At 43.3% G+C, this 14015-nt stretch overlaps 1 protein-coding gene across 3 annotated transcripts in view; it reads left to right on the top strand.

The window, feature by feature from the left end:
• Position 1: 1 nt before the first annotated feature.
• The window catches only part of March8 (membrane-associated ring finger (C3HC4) 8, E3 ubiquitin protein ligase), a gene marked incomplete at its 5' end in the record, with an annotated part of 83082 nt that continues 69068 nt past the window's right edge, over positions 2-14015 (top strand). For all 3 annotated transcript variants that reach the window (XM_005411798.2, XM_013508438.1, XM_013508437.1), the window contains 1 exon segment: positions 2-144.

Here is a 14015-nt window from a genome sequence, read left to right as displayed (position 1 = left end):
GCGGGGCGCGAGCGCGGCCGGGAGGGGGTGTGGCCCGGCCTGACCCCTGGGGGCTCCGGGCTGTTCCCTGGCGCGTCTCCTGCCGTCCCGCGACTCGAGGTCTCTAGGGAGCTGCGGACGCCGGCGCTGGGGGGCCAAGCGGAGGTGGGCATGTTTTCTCTCCGTCGCTCACTTGGGTTTGTGTTTAAATCTTTACCTGAAACGGCTTCGGTTCTCCTTCACTTGGGTGAAGTTGTTGAAGGGAAATTTACTAGTGACTTATCATTTTGTTTTCATGTTTTCTTAATGTAGCAAAATCCCCCTGTTACAGACCTGTATTGGAAAAACCCAGTTTGCGGAAAACGTGAAAAACGAAACCTTTTTCTGACACCTCCCCTCCCCCCATAGGTTGAGAGGCTGCCTTTTTTGGTGTGTGTTAGTTGCATGGTATCTTAACACGAATCTCTGCATGTGTGGAGTTTCATGTTTTCTTTTTTTTTTTTTTTTTTTTTTTTTTTCAGATTTTGATTGTATGCCATGCAATTAGGCAATTAGTATATACTGGAAAAAGGCCCCAACATTTCCCACAAAGACCTTTGTGTTCCCATGCTTTCTTGTATTGCAGTCCCAGAGGGAGTGTTTCTTATACAGCAAGACCTCAGCCCATTACTACTTTCCCTGCTCAGGCACAAACTGAGCCTCAGACTTATTTTGAGGCCAGGAGGATGGATTAGGCTAGATCCTGTGAAAAATATGAAAACTGAAAAGATATGAATAAAATCGTTAGATTCATGGACTAGTGTGAACATGCTCTTTTACTAAATGGTGAAGCCCTGGAGGAAGAGAAATCTGGATTTTTGGGAGAACCAGGTTAGGAGAAAATCTGCTTTCATATAGTAATTGAACATAAAAAAGAGAGTCAGGGGGCTGGGGATTTAGCTCAGTGGCAAAGCGCCTGCCTGGCAAGCGCAAGGTCGTGAGTTCGGTTCCTGGTACCGGAGAAAAACCAAAAAAAAAAGAGAGTCAGAGATGGTGGTGTGCAGGCAGAAGCAATTACCAAGCTTTTTTAAAAATTAAGAGTGATGTATGATTTCCTAATTTGTTGTCTTGGGATGTTAAAGTTGATTAAAGATTTACTGGAGGTTGAAGTTCCGTGTTAAAAGTTGGTGTACCCTTGTAGACTGTGTTTGTTTGGTGCTTCGGTGAGCAGGATTTGGGGGTTTAATGTGGATGGAACCTCAGGTGGTGAGGTAGTAGAACATGTGTTCTCTTTTTCCAAGAAAACGCACCTCCTTGCTCTTTGATTTAACCTTAGGCAAGCCACTTACTTTCTTTGGTTCTCAGTTTCTGATACAAAGTGTGGAAATTGGATTGATTACTGCTCTGTCTTTTGGCTGTGGCTAGGGTTGCCAGATAAAATACAAGATGCTCAGCTGATTATGAATTTTAGATAACCATTGAGTATGTTTTTAGTATAACTATTAAATATTATTTGTCATTTATCTGAAAATAAATTTAACTGGGCTTGGCTTTTTAAAAAACTTTTTGACACCAGGTGTGGTGGCACATGCATAGAATCCCAGCCTTTGGGAGGCTGAGGCAGGAGGATCTCTGAGAGTTCGAGGCCAGCCTGGGCTGCATAGTGAGCCCATGCCAGCATGAACTACATAGTTAGTCCCTGTCTCAAACAAATAAAAATTAAAAAACGAACAAAAAATTTTGGCTATGTTTGGCAGCCCTAGCTCCAACATTTTTGTTTTACTAGCAACAGGAAGAAATTAAGTGAAAGCATAGACAGGAATGGAATAATTAAACTGTCAAGAACCCATATTTGAGGCTAGGGAAGTAGCTCAGTGGCTTAGAGCATACTTAGCATGTATGAGGCTCAGTGTTCAATCTCTAACACCAAAAACCCTCAAAGAAAAAGTGAAGAAGCCCTATTTATTATCACTAGTAATTTCTAGTTCTTGAGGGACATCACTTTGTCACTGTGGTAGCTGTTCCATATCTTTCATAACCACATAATGTTCGGGTATGGAAAATAGTTTGGGTGGAAAATAGTTTAAAAGATTTGAAAGGAAATTCAGCGTTCAATCACTAAAAGCATAAAAGAATGGGAAAGATGATGCAATAAATGTTAGGAGAATAGAGTTTATCAGAAAGGAAATAAAAAGTTGTGTTGAAACTTCTGAAAATAACATATTTGAGTCTTAAAATGACATATTACTATTTTTTTTTCCTGTAAAAAATTATTTCTAACCCTGCCTGTTCTTCAGTTATGTGACTGACTTGAAGAAATTTAAAAAATGATGTGCAGGGCTGGGAATGTAGCTCAGTGGCACCAGCGCCTGCCTGGCAAGCTCAAAGCCCTGAGTTCGATTCCTAGTACCAAACAAACAAACAAACAAACTAAAATGATGTGCTGTTTGGATGATGAGCAAGCTTTGAGAAAGTTCTTATCCTTCTAATTCTGCTCTTTGTGAATATAGAAGATGAACAGGACATGCATTACCTGACTTTTGGCAACCTGATTGTTGTTTTTACTATAGTGAGAGTTTCAACGTGGAAATTCTTTTTCAAGGACTATAATTTTTAATTCCTCATGTATTTTAGTTTTTTGTTTTGTTTCTGAGACATGGTCTTGCCATGGTGCCCAGGCTGGCCTGAAGCTCCTGGACTCAAGCCACCCTCAGCCTCCCCGAGTGCTGGGATTATAGGCATGTGACACCATGCCCTGCTGACAGGTTTTTTTAAAAACTAGGCCAGATCTAATTTCACATGTTTGGAATGCCTGAATTTTCTAATTCACTTATTCTTTCAATAGTTGGCAGGAAGCTCAGTACCTGTAGTAAAAGAGGCTGATCTAAGCAGTGTCCTGGCTCTCCAGGTACATGTGTCTGATAAAGGAATAGATCAGGGGTGATCTGAGGACAGTCATTGTGAGGAGGGCCTTGAAGTGGCACTGATGATATGGCATTGGCGGGCGATGAGTGGCCCTTTGGTCAGTACTCAGCAAAGTTCCTTGGAGGAGGTGATGGATGGAAGGGGGACCAGGAAGGCAGCCAGACAGACAGATGGAAAGAAGCAGGTGAGAACAGGAAACCTTGTCTAAAGTTTCTGCTTTGTTGGGCTAAAAATCATTGGTGATATTGTTTCTGTGTGGTTCACCTTGATGCTGGAGACTGCCTTTTCTGTATTGGAATCAAGCTGCTTTTGTGTCTTTCTGAATCTGCAAAACCTTCAGTTGTCAGTGAGACGCTGAGAAAATATTTACAGAATTTGTCGCACATAAAATATATGCATTCCCAAGTCAGAATACTGACCTACCTCCTGTGCCCCTTCCTTTTTCTTGGAAGTGGCCACAGTACTGTGTTCTGTGCCTTGGTAATATTTGTATGGGTCCAGCCCTCTGAAGCATTATTTGCTTTTGCATATATTTTCTTTATGTTCTAGAGCTAGGAGATGAACCCAGGGTCTCTTCCCAGACTGAGCTTTTGATGTCCTTGGCCCCTGCTTTTGCATATTTCTGAATGTTTTATAAATGGCATTGGGCTGTCTAGGTTTTCAGTGTGATTCTTTTCACTTACAGATAGGTTACTAAGTTTCACCCACGGTTTTTTTCCCCCCAATACAAGAATTTGCCTGGGGTATACATCTGGAAAGGCAGCTATTGCTTGTAGGGTGTACATATTGGTAATTTTGCTAAATTGCTTTCCCATGTTGTTATACTGTTTTACTCTCCTACCAGCAGTGTGAGAGAGTTTCTTTTGCTAATCTGTGCATATCCTTCCCAGTGGTGGAGAAAATCGTGTATCTAATGAAGTCCAGTGTCCAGAGAATGTGAATAACTCCTACACCTCAACAGTATGAAAAGTAACTCAAAGTAAAAGTGGACAAAGGATTTGAATGTGCATTTCTTCACACAAGATTTGTAAATGGCCGGTAAACATACAAGATGCTCTACATGCTGAGTCATCAGGGCAATGCAAGTCAAAATTAGCATGAAAAACCTTATCACACCCATTAGGATGACTGCAAACAGAGAGCAATAACAAATGTTGGTGAGGTTATAAGAAACTGGAAACTTCTTGCACGGTGGTGCAGCTGCATGAGCAATAGCCTGGCAATTTCTCAGGGGGCTGACACTGGGGATGCCATATGACAGACTGGTACCACTCCTGGGTGTGTGCCCAAGGAAAGGAAAAATCTTCACACCAAAACTGATATGTAAGTGTTTGCACAGTGGTGTTCAAAATAGCCAAAAAGTAGAAACAACTTGTGGGTATCAGCTGATGAGAGGTTGACTAAAGTGTGGGCCTTCTGTGTAATAGAACAGTACTCAGGCATGAAAAGAGAGGAGTATTGCCTGATGCTGTGTGAGGATGAACTTGAAAACATTCTGCTAAGTGATAAAAGATAGGCACAAAAGGTCACACTGCATGTGATTTTAGAAAGGGACTGCACAGATACATTCTTTGTATTAGTTTTATCAGTGAACATGTCTTGGCAGAAGAAAAGTTATTACAGTATGTTCTACCCCCGCCCCCCGTTATAAAGTAGGTTGGTTTTCCAGATGTTTTTATCTTCTAGGTATTGAATAGACATTAAAGTGTTTGTATAAATCACCCTGACCTGACCTTTGGTGCCCTTTATAGCCACATGTTTGGCGTGCTGAGTGTGCCTTCACCCTCTGAGCTACACCCTTGATTTCTCTTGCCGTTTTATCCATGTATTTTTTGTTAACAGTATACTTACCTTTCTGAATCCTGGTGCCGATAAAACTTACCCTTTAAATGTGTAGACTATGTAAGTGCTGCCCATGTAGTTTTCTGCAGTGTTGGATGCGTGCAGTATTTGCATGGCTCAAAACCACAGGCATCAGCCACACACGCCCACGGAGGACTCGACGTGCCTCTTCGCTGTTCTGGGGAGCGGCTGTCATTTGTTGGTGTTTCGTTACTGTATCTGTCCTATTATGTTATGTGTACATTCTGTCCGTGATTATCCCTTGTCCTCTGATGATGAGGGTGTCACTGTTTTTTTTCTTTCATGAGTTGTGGTGATGTGAGCACTCAGTATGTTTTCTGGTTCACACAGGCAGGTGTTTCCCTGGGTGTATAGTCAGAGGTCTAGCTTCTGGGTGGTAGGGTGATGGCATTTCTTAAACTTTCCTACTACTCTCTCTCTCTCTCTTATCTGTCTCCCTCTCTCCCTTCCTGCTTTCCTTCCTCCCTCCCTCTCTCTTTAAAGATTGGGACTTGCTGTTGTCCAGGCTGGCCCTGAACTCCTGTGCTAAAGCAGTCCTCCCGCCTCAGCCTCTCACCTATCTGGGACTACCGTGTTAGCCACTATGTCCTACTCTAGTTATCTGTTGCTGTGTAACAGATCAGAAGAACTTGCAGGCCTTGGACAGCACAGATTTATTACCTCTTGCTTCTGCAGGTTGGAAGTGTGGGAGGCTTGGTGGGGCTGTCTGCAGGTGAATCCCTCCTGGCTCATTTAGGTGGTGGCAGAGCCAGTTCCATGCAGTCATGGGGTAGGGGCCTGTGTTCTTGCTGGGGGTTGGGGCATTGTCATTCTCAGCTTCTGGAGGCCATTCATACTTGCTTCCTGGCCGTGCACTTACTCATCTTCAAGGCCAGCAGCTGGAGATCTCCTTCCCTGGTGGGGACAGTCCTGTGCTTCTCAGGGCTCATGAAGGCAGAGTGGGCCACCCTGACTCTCCGGGCTGTTCTTCCTGTTTTATCTGCACAGCCCGTGCCCGATTCCCAGCCACAGCCAAGGTAGGTTTGGGTACATACACAGGGCAGGCATCTTGGGGGTGTCTACATTTTTTGTTTCCTGCAGTGTGTGGAATAACTTATTTTCTACTGTGGCTGTGCCGATGCTCATTTAACCAGTAGTGTGGAAGTGTTTTTATTCAGGGTATTGCTGACACTTACTGTTGTCAGCTAAGTTTTCTCATCTGGTGGCCGCCTCCTCTCCCCTCCCCTCCTCTGCTTCCTTTCTTCCTTTCCCCTCTCTTCCTCCTTCCATTCTTCCCCTCTCCTTTCCTTCCCTCTCCTTCCCTCACTTCCCCTTCCTCCCTTCTCCCATCCCCTCCAGTAGATCCCAGGGCCACATGCATGGTCAGCACACACACTACTACTGAGTTACACCTCCCATTCCTCTCTGTGTTTTTAATCTGTGTTTATGGGTCCATATTTATCCATAAAGTTTATTTTGTTGTTTTTAAAAACTTCTGTAGAAATAATTTTATTATATATATGTATGCCTGTTCTAAATTCTGAGGTTTTTTCCTCAGAATTGTCCTTTTGTGTTGTTTTGTTTTGTTTTGTATAGTGTTTTAGTGTATGAATACACACAAAGGTGCTCAGACTAGAAATCGAAATCTGAAATGCAGTAAAAGCTGAAGCTTTCTGAGTGTCATGTGAAACCAAAAGTCCTGACTTTTGGAGCATTTTTTTTGGATTAAGGATGCTCAACTGGTAAAGTTTATGCAAATGTGCCAAAATAAACTGATATTTGAAGTATTTCTTGTCCTAAGCATCTAAGTAGGAATGCCTAATTATCCTGTATCACAATTGATTCATTCTTTCATCGATAGACATTGAGATTTCCTACTTAGTTATCCTGGTGATTATGTTGGAGAATTTGTGGAGGGTACATACCTAGCAATGAGATTGCATATACATAGCTAAAATCTAGACATGAGAATGAAGTGTATCTTCCTTCATTTTAAAGTAGGCTTCCTCTCTGTCCTTTCCTGCTTGTTACTACTTTTTAGTGCACTTGGGTGAACAGATGTCTTTATCATCTTTGAAGAAGCACACAGGACATTTTTTAATAGTGAGCATTAAAGGCTTAAATGAAAAAGAGGCAAAGTATATTTACCTGTTCCCTATGGTGGTTACCTTTGTATTTCCTAATATAATGTTTATACTCCTGTGATTCTCTAGCTTGAGATCTTGTACATTGTCTTTTAATTTTGATACTTGAGGATTTGGGCTTCTTAAACCCCTTATTTACCTTTGTCTACTCTCAAAGTAGTTACAGCCCTATTTTTAGTGAAATCAATATTTAATCAGTAAATACTAAACTGTTCAACTACAGAGCTCTATATTCCTGTTTGCTATGTTTTTTTGGAATTAAATTACCGGATTTTTCGCCTGCATAACTTACATAGAAGCTCTTGGTGCTTACCAGATGTTCGGTCACATCTGTCATAGCTTGTGTCTCAGCCTTTCTGGAGGTCTTTCCTCCTAGGGCCCTCCCACCTTCTGCTTTACCCTGTACCAGTTTGCAGCCTAACCAGAAGCACTGTGTAGTTCAGATTCTACTCCAGAGAAGTGAAGGAGGAGAGTTTCTGTTGACTTTTTCCTCCCCGTCTCCCATCAGTGAGAGGAAGGTCTGTACTCTGGGCCTCAGTTTCTCCAGAGAATCAAGTCCTCCACTCTGCATATGAGTGAAGTCCTCCACTCTGCCTTGGAGGCTCAAGTTCTCACTCTTCACATTGCTCCACGGAGAGCCACATTTGTGTCATCCTCTTGCCTGGGAGGGGTGTGGGCCTTCAGGCCCTGTCCCAGACCTGTGGATCAGAACACCTGTAATCTTGGAAAGATGGGCTGTGCCATGCTGTAGAGCAACAATAAGTATGTCCTGCCATGCAGACCCACTTGAGTTAGCCTCCGTTTGTAGGCTTGCCATCTGGACTCCAGGATGGTAGTGGGGACCTTGAGGGTCGCCTCACATGTTCTTGAAGGCCAGACCTGGAAGAGGCTGGCCTGGCTCTCCCAGATGCTGTTGGCCAGGACTGTCATGTGTCACTCACACAGCTGTAGATGTTGTCTCAGGTGGCTTGGGAACAGGAAACGCTGGGGAGTAAGTGGCCTGGATGTGGTTAAGTCTCTGCACCGGTGGCGCACCTTTCCCCCGAGGGTGACACCTCAGTACAGAGCGAAGCTCCTGGCCAGGTTGGAAGCTGGGAGCTCCTGCCTTGTCCCTCTGTCTTGCACTCCAGAAAGGTTGGTTTGCTTTTTGGTGCATCTCTATGGGGTGCTTAATATAGAAGTTGATGCTATCATACTATAACTTCATTTTCAAGGTAAAATAACCTTTTGTTTTATGCTAGTGAGGTGCTTACTATAAGCTTTTAAATTTGTCTTGATTTGTTAAAAAGTACTTTCAGTCTCAGGAGGGATAACTTCTGTGTTAGATTCCATCCAAGTGTAAATGTTTTAAAGCATCCCTGGAAGTCAGTTTGTTAATCAACTGTGGTGATTTTTAGAATATTCTACTACTTACCCAGGCTGACTGTGGGCTAAATGAGGATACAGCTCTAGTGTGAGCATCACAGCCTGCCTTCCTGCTGTGGGACCTTCATCACGGGTTCTTCTGTTGTTCCTGAAGATGAAGTGAGATATTCTAGGCCAAGCACTTAGTGAAGGGTCCTGAGCACACAGCTGCATTGACATTGGGCTTTGAGTTTTATTGTAATCAAGAATAATTCTAAACATGTATTTTAATTTCTCAAACAAGACGTTTTTCTATTTTCTCATAAAACTTTTTTAACAAGTTAGCCCCATTATCCAGCATCTCTCTACATAGCTTGGTGTCTTTCCCTTGTTGACCCTGGGGGCCTCGCTTCTCTCTGTGTTTTCTCATTTGTGAACCCGTGATCCTCTGCCTTTGTGATTTGTGTCTCCCTCTGAATCCTAATTGTAACACAGTTAGTGAGGGGGCTGGGTGTGGAGGGCAAGATCCCTAGACCAATTAGGCTGCTTCTCATGGCCTTGAGGTTACTTTGGAATGGGTAAGTCACCTTCAGTGGTGGATACTCCTTAACACTTAGAGGAGAGAGGCCAGGGCCAGACAGACAGATGATGCCTCAGATTCAGGGTGACATTGTTTATGCCTTGGCCAGGGTGGTGCTGGGTAATTTCTGTGGCCTTCTTGCCCTGGGTAGAAATGATGGCATGATGTCATCAAGGGAAACCTATTGTGTGACTCCACGGTCATGACTTTATATATAATATATACTGAAGACCTGTATACCCAGTTCTGTTTTATCTGTACTTTTGTTTTCTCTGGTTGAAATGTGGGCTAAGAACTATTTTTAGTTTTGAAAATAATGTGTTTCTCAAGGCTTTGTGTAGTTCTGATGATTCATCTGGGAGAGCAGCGCTAGTATTTCCTCCTTCGTGGTCTTTGCACGGTGGCCACTTCTCTGGGTGCCGCAAGTGTGGCGCACTTGCGTGGCGCACCTTTTCCCCTGAGGGTGACACCAGTCCAGTTGAGATATGCAGCTCAGTTTGTCATCAGCTCCCTGGCTGCATGGCCAGCATCTCTAGAGGTGTTTATGGGTCTGCGTGGGTCTGATAGTGTTATCTTCTTGGAGTTGGTGCTGCGAAGCAGACTTGGAAAAAATAGAAGTTGTGCAGAGGAGCAAGATCCTAGGGGGAGAGATGTTTTTCTATCCTCCTTAGATTATAATGCTCCAGTTCTCAGTGTTTGGTAGAGCTTTGGCCATCAGAGGAGCGGTCCCCACCTGCTGCGGCACCTGGATGAGAAGGTGGATCACATTCTCCAGCTGCCACATCCTTCCTGCTGAACTGGGACTAGGCTGGATTTTGCTGGTGGCGACATCAGTGATGGTAGAGCTTCCTGGCCAAGCATCATCTGCAGTGGGGGTTGCATGGTTCCGTGCTGTAGGGAGCTGCCCTGTGCACTGTAGGGTGTTCACAGCACCCTGGCTTCTTTCTCTCACAGTGATGGTCACCAAAAAATGTCTCCAGGACACCGTTAAAAGCCCCTGGGGGAAGAGACACCCACTGGTTTATGGACGTCTGGCAGCTGGCCCCTGCCAGGCTCAGGTAATCCTGCTCCTGTCTGGCTCCTGGTCCCCAGCCTGCCTTACAACCCTTTCCACCAACCAAGTTCTGCTTTAATTAGGCGGCAGGTTGCCAAGTGGGAGGGAATCATCAGGGAATAGGGCTGAGCCGCAGGCAGGTGTGGCCCGGCATCGTTCCAGCGCTGCAACGCCAGATGGGTGGGGGCGGGGGTGGCAGCCGGTGATTAGACTGTTCAGTAAATGTCTTCTGCCATCAGGGTGAATGGACAATGTCACTTGTGGTCCCAGCCCCAACCATGAATCAGGTATGTGGGTCTTTATGTCATCCCTAGCCTGCCTTGGAAATCTGGGGTCAGAACTGTTTTTCTCTGGAACATTGTAGTTGAAAGAAGCAAAGTGAAACTGCTACCTAGTGAACTTCCTTATTCAACTTGGGTTTGAATTTTGAGGTAGCTTTAATAGCTGGAGTCCATTTATTTCACCTATAGGAAACTAGGAACATTTGTGTGAAGTGCAGCTGGGCTGGTGACTTACAGGCCAGGTGGCGGAGCAGGATAGCACCACTGGGGACGGGCACTGCTCTGGTTGGTGGGATGTGGAGGGAGGCAGGGTTGTGCGTCCTGTTTACATTTACTCGCAGTCTTGTTTGATTTTAGGACTTCTCTTTTGGGGTTTATGAATTGCTTTCTACTTAGTTAAGATCATCCTGAATGCCCCTTTTGGTAAACTTCATTCTCCTAACATTTATTGCATCATCTTTTCCATGTTTAATTCTTTTAGTGCCTGAATGCTGCTTTTTATAGTGATCCTAATTTACTTAACTGTTGTTTAACATGTGAATTAAAGAATTTTGCTACTATAAGTAGCCTTTGAGGAAACATTTGGGTTTAAATTGCAGTCCACAGTTGAGCTTACCTCTTTCAGAGGGTATGAACTAGAACGGGCTGTATTAAGGCTCCTGATTAGTGTCGTCCATCTGCTTTCCTGAAAGTTCCTGGTCAGCACTCACACTAGCAAGGTGTAGAGTGGCCCCTTTAGGGAATCCTTGGCAATGTTGATGTTTTTTAAAAGAGAAAATTATGGGTTAACAAGTAGAAAAACATCTCATTGTTGTCTTGCTTTGTCTGCCTATTAGGGAGGTTGACCTTTTGTTGTTTTCCTTTTCCCTGTAAAAGTTCGTTTGCTTGTTTTGTGAATTGAGAGTTTGCTCATAATAAAACCTTTCACCCTGTCTGTCCATTTGTCCTCCCTCCCTGCTTCTCTTCCTTCATTCCTTTTGGCAGTTCTGCAGATTGAGCCCAGGGACTTGTGCATATTGCCCCATGACTGAACTACATCCCAGACCCAGTTTGTTTTTATGTTGAGTGTAATGATTTTTCTAGTTTTTTAAAATTAAGTTTTGCTTTATTATTTCAAACTTAGAGAACAAGTGTGAGTGGAAAAATTTACTTTACTTTACTAGACTTCACAGACTTGACTTTACCTTTACTAGACTTCACTACTAGTGTTTTACCTCATCTACTACTCTGTCCCTCTCCTTGCGTATATGAGTAAGGGCATCTTTTTCTGATTCCCTTGAGTCTAAGATGTACGTTGCTGAGAACATTTTAGTGTGTATTTTCAAAGAGCCAAGGCATTTGCTTATATAACTACAGCAGAATTATCACAGGAAACTGAGTAGTTGGTACAGTGTTGCTGCCTAAACATTGATCCACACTGAAAATTCAGCACTTGGGCCTGCGTTGTCCCTTCCTGCTCTTTTGTTCCCTGTGGAATTCAGGCTCACCCTGTGTTTAGCTGTTAAGTTTCTTTAGTCTCCTTTAATTTGGAATAGTTTCCTAACCCCTCTTTGTACTTGACATCAGTGTTTTTGAAGAGTGCAAACCAGTTATTTTCGGTCGTATTCCTCCATGTGTGCTTTCCTGATGTGTCCTCACGATTAGATGCAGATCATACATTTTAAGCAGGGCTAACAGCAGGATTTGTATTTTCAGAACCGTCACATGTTGTTAGGAGCCACATGCTGTCAGCTTATTTAATATTGGTGATAACACTGGACGCTTGGCAAAGTTGATATCTGCCAGGTTTTTACCTGGCAAATCCCATTTTTTTTCCTTGAAGATAATGTATATTAACACTAAATAAATTTCCTGTTCTTCATTAAATTGTCACCCAGTAGTTTTTGTATCTGGTGATGACTTTCTAAGTTTGTCTTGTTATTAATTAGCACTCAACTGTAAGGGAGAGCTTTTCCTCCTCCTCCCACCTCCTGTTTATTTATGCAGTTATTTATTTGAATTATATATTGTTATTTAATGGTCTGTATTTCATTATCTAAACCATTTCTAGCCCCAGTTTATTGCAGCTGTGCTTTCATGAGTGTTTTCAGCCACCTCCTGTGCCCTGCTCCTATGCCCCCTCCATCCCTGGAGCTCTTGTTTGCTTGCTGGTGAGATATTAAACTCTGAGCTCCTGTGTGTGCCCTACCCGAGTCAGCTGCTCTCACTGCAGCTCAAGGGTTGGTGTTTGGAAATCAGGACCTGGTTATGTGATTGCTCGCTATAGCTGTGTCATTACTTTGAGAGTTTCTCAGTAGACAAAACTAAAGTGTGTATGTGTGTCTGTGTGTGTTTATGCATATGCATGTACATTTTTATACATCTTAGGCCATTATCGCTACTATAGCAAAATACCTGAAACGACAATTTATAAACAGATGAAATGAATTTTTCAGTCGTGCAGGCTGCTAAGTCCCAGATCAAGGGGCTTGTGTCTGGCGTTTGGCGAGGATCTTCTGGCTTTGTCCTATGTGGTAGAAGAGCAGAAGGGCAAAGACCCTAGCTAGTTACCAGGTCACACTGTTACCTTTATAAGGTCCCCCAGTTTCCCTCACCAGGGCTCTGCCTTCATGATTCAATCACCTCTTAAAGTCCCAACCTCTTCACACTGTCATATTTGGGAACAATTTCAAGTGTAGGAATTGTGAAGACATTCAGACCCTGGGTGCATCTCTGCATAGACACCTGTATATATTAAATGTAATGCTGCCAATGTTATCATACACTGGGTGGAAGGTACTTCTAGTGTCCCCTTGTCTTCAGTTTTGTTACATGCTTTTCTTGTGTCTTGCCCACACACAAGGTGTAAACATATTTCATCTTTTTTATAGAAGTTTTATAGTCTCTACTAATTTTATAGAAGTTAATTAGTCTCTACTAATTTAGTTATTTAATTTTTCTCAGCAGTGTTTTGTAGTTTTTTGGCATTTTTTGTTGTGTGTGTGTATATTTTGGTGCTGGGGATGGAGCCTAAGGTCTCTGCATGCTGGACAACCCAGCACCTGCACCTTCAGCCGTGTTTTATAGTTTTCAGTAGGTGAGGCATGCATATCTTTCAAGTTTATTTCTAAATACTCTGCTTTTAGATAATATTTTAAGGAATGAATTTACATTTTCTTTCTTTTCTCCTGCTTTTGATAGAAATACAATTGACTGTCATATTTTGTGCTCACATTCTGTAACCTTGTAAGTTGACTTAGTGAATCTTGCTAGACTGCTTAGACATAGGAATTTCTTTGGTTGGCAGTTATGTAGCCTGTGAAAAGGAGGTTTTACACCTTTCTTTCCCTGATCTTTGCTCATTCATCTGTGGAGTGCTGAGGATTGATCTAGGGCCTCACACACACTGGGCAAGTGCTCTGCCACTCCAGCCCTTCCTTTGATGTGTTTTCCTTATCAGGTCACACTGTTAGGACCAGTGGCACAGTTGTGGGTGGAATTGGTGAGTAGATTGTCTGGCTAGCAGCCTTTGAGAGAAAGCCCTCGGAATGTCATCAGGTATGCACATAATCTGCTATTGTCTTCGTGTTTGCAGTGCTAGGGATCAAACCCAGGGCCCTGAGCACGCTCCTTATGTGCTCTACCACTGAGCCACACTCCAAGCCCTAACATCAGTGCAATCGAGGAAATTTCTCTTTCTAGCGAGCCTAGGTGTTTTTGTTTGGTTGTGTCTTGTTTTAAACTCAGAATGGATGTTGAGCTTTGCTCACATGTTTTTGTGGCCCATGTTATTTGTGGTAAATGACATTGACTCAAGTATTAACAGGTTCCCTCCAGCTTGCTCTACTTGTGGAACCTGCGTGACAGTTCCGTGTGGTAACTAACTTTACCACACTGGTGGTACATGC

This window comes from Chinchilla lanigera, unplaced genomic scaffold (genome assembly GCF_000276665.1).
Source record: "Chinchilla lanigera isolate Chin_1 unplaced genomic scaffold, ChiLan1.0 scaffold00145, whole genome shotgun sequence".
NCBI lineage: Eukaryota > Metazoa > Chordata > Mammalia > Rodentia > Chinchillidae > Chinchilla > Chinchilla lanigera.
The sequence above is the reverse complement of the archived record's forward strand: the minus strand, read 5'-3'. Positions and strand labels throughout refer to the sequence as shown.